General features: G+C 45.8%; 1 non-coding gene across 1 annotated transcript; it reads left to right on the top strand.

Annotated features, from left to right (window-relative positions):
* The first annotated feature begins 566 nt into the window (after positions 1-566).
* Trnaa-cgc (transfer RNA alanine (anticodon CGC)) lies at positions 567-639 on the top strand. The gene has a single exon. It is a non-coding gene; the product is annotated as a tRNA-Ala (tRNA).
* The last annotated feature ends 5,849 nt before the right edge of the window (positions 640-6,488 follow it).

Here is a 6,488-nt window from a genome sequence, read left to right on the forward strand (position 1 = left end):
AGCCTCACAGCTGAGAACAAAAGGCACCAGACAACACGTGGTCTCTCCTAGCACCCTACCTTGGACGTAACTGCGCTTGACAAATCACCTCGATCTGTTGCAAGCTGGTGGGAGTACTCAGTCCTCGAATCGGGAATGACTGATGTTTTACATCGTCTTTTGTGTGAAGCTCGACTTCTCACAGACAATGCTGGGTCGCTGGCTGTTACGTTAGCTCTGCTCCAATCAGAGGACAATTTACAGTTCATAACTTAACTTACAAATAACTGCTCTTAGTTTCACACATTAATGTAGTAACACTTATTTCACTAATAAACACTACAGTCTGTTTCCTAAGGAATTCGTATCTCTTTGATTTTCAGTCACACAACTTTTCCATCAAATGGGAAAAATGTATTCAAACACATAACAAATTTAAGTAGTATTAGGGTCTAGTCATCCAGAAACTTGGGAAGGTTTAAAGCTTCTCTCTTTTTACCCTTAGTCTTTAAAGTAATGTCTTTAAATTTAACCTAAAGACTCATGTTTATAAACCAATGTACACCCGTAAACTCTCCCAGCTACCGGGCGAGGTGGCGCAGTGGTTAGCACACTGGACTCGCATTCGGGAGGACGACGGTTCAATCCCGTCTCCGGCCATCCTGATTTAGGTTTTCCGTGATTTCCCTAAATCGCTTCAGGCAAATGCCGGGATGGTTCCTTTGAAAGGGCACGGCCGATTTCCTTCCCCATCCTTCCCTCACCCGAGCTTGCGCTCCGTCTCTAATGACCTCGTTGTCGACGGGACGTTAAACACTAATCTCCTCCTCCCTCCTCCTCCTCCAACTCTCCCAGCTGTCTGGACAGGATACGTTGCAGGACATTACCACCTTACTTCGAAATTAGCAAAAGCAGACTTGAACACTGTCACCCCTGTGAAGCAACGAACGAAGCGACTTACAACTAACATCGTGAACAATTCAGCGACAGAGAGGCATGTAGACCCTTCCTGTGAGTAACCTCCTTCCGACACCAGTAAAGGCTTGAACGTGCGTGTCAAAATTTCCTTAATCAGTAAATCACTTGAGACGTGTCAGTTACTCCATGGGCAGCAGATTTCTGTGGTAGACTGGTCTGCTACAGTAGTTGCACACATGAGGCAAGTTCTACCCGAACTGGCACAGTCAATTCTGAGGGAGACTGTCTAACTTCAGTCAAGTGATTTTGACTTGACGATGGGCAGGGGACGGGGGGAGGGGGAGGGGGGGGGCGGTGCACCGTAATTTGAACCTTAACACACAGACAAGAGGTCTGAAGCATCAATCCTGCAAGAGGTTTCCAGTGCTGTACCTACTAACACTGATAAATAAAAACAACCCAAGAGGACATTAGACCACATTAGTCCTTACGTGACTGGAATCAGTGAAACCGATTTTGTTTTGCGGGATCACCAATGGCACGGGATGGCATAACAGATGAATTTCAAGACGCAATCTCACAGCATTCTGCGTCATCTAATACCATTTCAATAGATTTAAATTAACTAAAATAAACCCTATAATACTTAGTGGCGCCAAATGAAAGAAAAACAGCCCTCGCTCACTATTTTTAACTAATTAACCTGGTTTCAACACTCCTAGCAGTGTTGAAACCAGGTTAATTAGTTAAAAATAGTGACAGAGGGCTGTTTTTCTTTAATTTGTAACTATTCACGGTCTCTGAACGTGCAGCTATGTACAAAACTTAGTGGCGCCGTTGGAATAACATGCTGTGAAAATAACTGGATACTTCTTTAAATAATCTGTAATTCCCGTCTGGTATGTTAAAGGGATAAAAGACGTCACTTCATGAGATGATTCTTCCTCAGCTCAACTAAAAAATTTCCTTCGATATTCATGTCCTGAAAAGCCTCTCAGCGCCATTCTCCGGATCTTCTAACAAATATGAATAGTCGTCCATGATTTTGTGGATAATTTCCCTGTGTCTCGAAAACGGCTTTCTACCGTTGTGGCAGGGTAGTAGAAATTTGTGTCCCAAGTAACGCAATGTTCCGCTGTCCTATGTCGATAATCCAGGAGCGGGAGATGAACTGAATGGAACGCTTAACAGTCTCTTCCGGCGCTGTCGGCCGCACTTTGTTCTGCCGGATCGACCAGTGCTACGATTATTGGGGCTTAACAAATCTTGCGCTGCTGGTAGTTCTTTGATCTGCCGGAGAGGCAAGTTCTACAACATTATTGGGGGTGACCTAAATTGTTATCGCCATGTCGTCGTCTCCTCCGCTTCCAGTTACTCCGGGCGGCCCCCGCTATCATTATCTGGTTCCTGCGCCTGTCCCGGTGACGACTTCCAGGGTGGCGGATGGTTTTGCGCAGCTTGTGACGAGTGAAGGGCATGATTCTAGTGTTGAGTGAATAACTCCTTGATCTACATGAGAGAACTGCTACTGCATCCGCCAGTCATATCCCACCAGAGGCGAGCCTCTGACGTAAGGCGACTGCCAAACAAGTTACTCTGCAGTTTCTCTAATAGAGGGAAGCAATTGTACAGATCTCTGAAGCCGTCGACAAAATTTAGGGGGCGACAGCGGAGACGGAGCTGGCCCTGGCGACGTCGTCGGCCTCAGCTGCAGGTACCGCGGCGGCGGTGGCCTCACTGTACGACGCTGTGCCCCACTCAGATATTCAGGTGGTAGCTGCAGGCTGTGGCTCGAAACCCTCGACGGTCGGTTGGCAATCGTAATGCAAAATGACGTCCACTGTGGCACCGGAGCTGGCAGAGAAGCGACGATCTGTCTGTGCATCTTCTTGCCGTTCCAGCCTATCCTCCTTTGGCCTTAAGCCTTGCATCATTTTAATTAAATTCTCTATACACTGATGACTCTCTCTCGACGACCCCCCCCCCCCTCGCATTCTCTTAAATTCCTTAGTGATGGCGCATGTGCATAATCGCCAAATGGGGTTCAAGAATTTGTTGAGTCCAGTGGGAAGCAATATAATGTTGTCACTGCGATTACGAGCCTCAGATGTCAGGCAGAGACGAAATTCTAAGGAAATGTTTCAACAGAAGGGCTGTAAACTTCCCTGTGGTCAACGTGAGCCCAAAATGGACCCTATCACGGTCGCAAAGTTGCACTGCCATGCCTCAACTGACTGACACAGTTTTCATATCCCAGGCAACCTGAAATAAAAGAGCGTTCCCTAGTTAGTGGGCGAGATAAATACTGATAGGTCATCGGGATCTCATGTTATTATTCCACCCAGTATCAAACCATAGGAAGGCATGGACTATGACCCAACCTTGCAGGGCCCGCTGATTTGAAGGGATACTGGAGGAAGGTGGTAGAAATCGGAACATAAGTAAAAGATTTAGAAAGTAGCACAAAGAGATACATTCTGAAATTAGAAATAACAACGCACTTTTAACTGAGGGAGGCCTCCACCCTCTACTGAGCTAGACACATTCACAGATATGACATACCGAAATAGCATTCATCTATAGCTACACGAATTTAACTGAGAACACTCCGAAGAGAGAATACTGAACCATTAGAAGTAGGTTTCAGCTACCAAAGGAAGTGTGTGTGGGGCGGGGGGGGGGGGGGGGGCGGCGGAATTACCTCATGGCTGGCACTGCTGCCCTCCCGTAGTCTTGTGAAACACTCACTATCGCCCAACAACCTAAATGGCGATCGAATACAAGCATCATTATTAGACTGTAGTCGAAGTCACGAACCGTTAAGCTTTAAAGTCGCATGGCGGAGTGTACGTATGGACAATAGGCGGTCGCAGGCGAGACAGCTGCTGTGGAACCTCCAAGAAGGTTTTCCAGAATGGACCGTAGTGGTGATACTCAGGGATTTTGTTAGCTAGTTAGTACCTCACACTAGTGTACCTGTAATTGAAGCAAGTAGTTCCGGTGCCAACTTTACGGGTGGTCAAGCGACTAACTGTCACCTGCTGGACCATGTAACTGGCCGCTCCCTTTTTGCACCACAGGTAAAGCAGATGCCAGACTGAGATTCATTGGAACAATCCTAAGGAAATGCAATCCGAAAACAAAGGAATTAAATTACCGTATACTTGTTCGCCGACTGCTTGAATACTGCTCACCAGTGTGGGATCCGTACCAGATAGGGTTGATAGAAAAGATCCAACGGAGAGCAGCGCGCTTCGTTACAGGATTGTTTAGTAATCGCGAAAGCGTTACGGAGATGATAGTGGAAGACTCTGCAGGAGAGACGCTCAGCAGCTGGGTACGGGCTTTTGTTAAAGTTTCGAGAACATACCTTCACCGAGGAGTCAAGCAGTATATTGCTCCCTCCTACGTATATCTCGCGAAGAGACCATGAGGATAAAATCAAAGAGATTAGAGCCCACACAGAGGCATACCGACAATCCTTCTTTCCACGAACAATACGATACTGGAATAGAAGGGAGAACCGATAGAGGTACTCAAGGTACCCTCCGCCACACACCGTCAGGTGGCTTGCGGAGTATGGCTGTAGATGAAGATGTAGGTTTCCTGACCTGGTTTAGCGTCGGCTGCTGGTACGACGGGATGTTCTTTGCATCGTGCGCGCGTTAAGGCCAAGATGGTGCTAATTTTGTTCTTGAATCATTTTAAGCGCTGCCGTCTTATTGAACAGGCTATTAATTTCTCTCAAAACGACAGCCACCCTAATCTGTTTATAGATTTCGGTTCCTCTGTATGTATTGAATTGTTACTGCGTGGTTTCTTTCATTTCTGTTATTATTTAGACGCTTTAATTCACAGTTGAATCATTAGATAGTTCGAAATTATAGGCACAGCCGATGCTTCCTCGTCATCAAAAGGTCCCGAATCTGCCACCTGATTTCTTATTCTGTAATTACTTCTCGACTCATCCAGTGTTTCCCGCCTTGCGCTTCCGCCCACGCGCTCGTCACTGCACGTGGCATTCTTGGGAGGGTTCGTAACACTGTGTGTTATATCATACTGTGAACAATGTATGCAAGTGAACAGGTAGATTCCGCCTTGTATTTACAAAAGTCGTTCGACAGTGTTCCACTTCGTCGACTTCCAACGAAGATTATAAGGAGTATCTCAGCAAAATGTGATTTCTTTGATGAATATTTGACTAATAGACCACAGTACGTATTGCTGAAAGACGAATGCTCTACAGAACCGAAAGTAACAACGATTGCGCCCCGAGGAAGCATAATGGAATTTGCAATGTTCTTAAGGTACATAAGGAATTCATCAGATAGGATTAGCAGCACTATGAGACTCTTCACTAACGATGGTGTTCTCCACATAAAACTGTCGTCATTGGACGATCATAGCGAAGTGCTTTAAGATTCGGTCAAAATTTCAACGTAATGAATGGCAACGACCTTTCAGTGTGGGTAAATTTATCATAATGCCCATAACAAAGAGAAAGGCTCCAACAGTATCCGACTAAAGGATTAGTGGTGAGTACCTTGAACAGGTCACATCGTATAAACACGTAGGAATGACAGTAAGAAGCGACGATCACGCAAAATTGTTACTAGAGGAGGCGAATAGAAGATATATTTGTTGACTTTGGTAAAGTGCAGTACATCTGTAAAGCAAATATACAATACATGAGTGAGACCAGTTCTAGAGTATTGTTACGCAACAAATTATTAAGAAAATTAGAGAGTAAAATTTTCTAAGTTCGAATAGTTTGCGTTACTCAGTAACATGAAGTAGAAGTTGCCAGCTGAGAGGCATAAACATTTGAACACCGTTACTCAGTGAGGAAGTCGGCAACCTCGACACTACAGCGCGAGACTGAATCGTTGGAAGAGTGCAGAACGAAATGCTTTCGTAACTTTATGTAAGAGACACTAGGTAGGACGGAACATCGTCTAGCAGGGGTCTGACTAAGCAGAAAAAACACTGAAACAAATTCTTTAAGCAAACGCAACTGAAGACTGCTGACAACTGTAGAATAGCGGAACCGATTCGGTTGTTAAGAATGACATCGTAGAGTGGTGCCTATCCTCAGCGACATAAAACTCCACCTCCACTTGTCTAGAACACTCGATCATTACGACCGGTGGCGGTGATGGCGCACTCGATTCTCTGGTTATAGTATGGTAACATCTGGTGTGTGACACTGTTCTAGTGTTGGCCTAACACTTGTTGTCTCACGAGAAGATCAGCGATCTGTAGCCACGAATAATGAACTGCAGCATTTAGTATTGAAGTCAGCACAGCAGCCAGTACTAATGGGTAGACCAGGGGTCTACCAGCATGGCTCCGGTCCAGAGCAGAAGCTACCCTAGAACTCCAGCGTGATAGGACAACGTGGGCAGTGATCTAGGAGGGATCTAGTACTCCCCGAACGGCGTGTGAATCAAACATACGTCGCGATCATCGCTATCTCCAAGCAGGGCTACTGACTGGGCGTGCCTACCATCGACTTCCACTCTAGATTGATTCAGTGTCACTGGCAGCCTTGAGTTTGCTCTTGGATTCAACAGATTTTTCTACGGATTACG

Source organism: Schistocerca nitens, chromosome 1 (genome assembly GCF_023898315.1).
Source record: "Schistocerca nitens isolate TAMUIC-IGC-003100 chromosome 1, iqSchNite1.1, whole genome shotgun sequence".
Taxonomy (NCBI): domain Eukaryota; kingdom Metazoa; phylum Arthropoda; class Insecta; order Orthoptera; family Acrididae; genus Schistocerca; species Schistocerca nitens.